Below are 252 nucleotides of genomic sequence, written 5' to 3' on the forward strand. Positions count from 1 at the left end.
CTGGGATGAAATTAAGCCCACCTTCCCTTGTGCAAAGTCAGGTGTCTCATCCGGGCTGCGTTGGAGCCAGCGCCTCCAGCGGACACATCCCAGGGAAAGTCCTGAGCCTGTGTCATGAGCTGCTATGCTTAGACTGGACACCTCATTTCTGCATGGCCAGGCTAAGTCCATGCTCAGCACTTTCCTAAAGTTTGCTGCCTGTGCTTGCACACTTTGTTGCAGCACTGCGGGAAGTTAATTTGGGATGTAGGA

The 252-nt window shown here is 53.2% G+C and overlaps 1 protein-coding gene across 1 annotated transcript in view; it reads right to left on the bottom strand.

The window, feature by feature from the left end:
* RALY (RALY heterogeneous nuclear ribonucleoprotein) overlaps positions 1 to 252 on the bottom strand; it is a 19,377-nt gene that overhangs the window by 350 nt on the left and 18,775 nt on the right. The window lies entirely within an intron of this gene.

Source organism: Egretta garzetta, unplaced genomic scaffold (genome assembly GCF_000687185.1).
Source record: "Egretta garzetta isolate BGI_Z169 unplaced genomic scaffold, ASM68718v1 scaffold24, whole genome shotgun sequence".
Classification (NCBI taxonomy): Eukaryota; Metazoa; Chordata; class Aves; order Pelecaniformes; family Ardeidae; genus Egretta; species Egretta garzetta.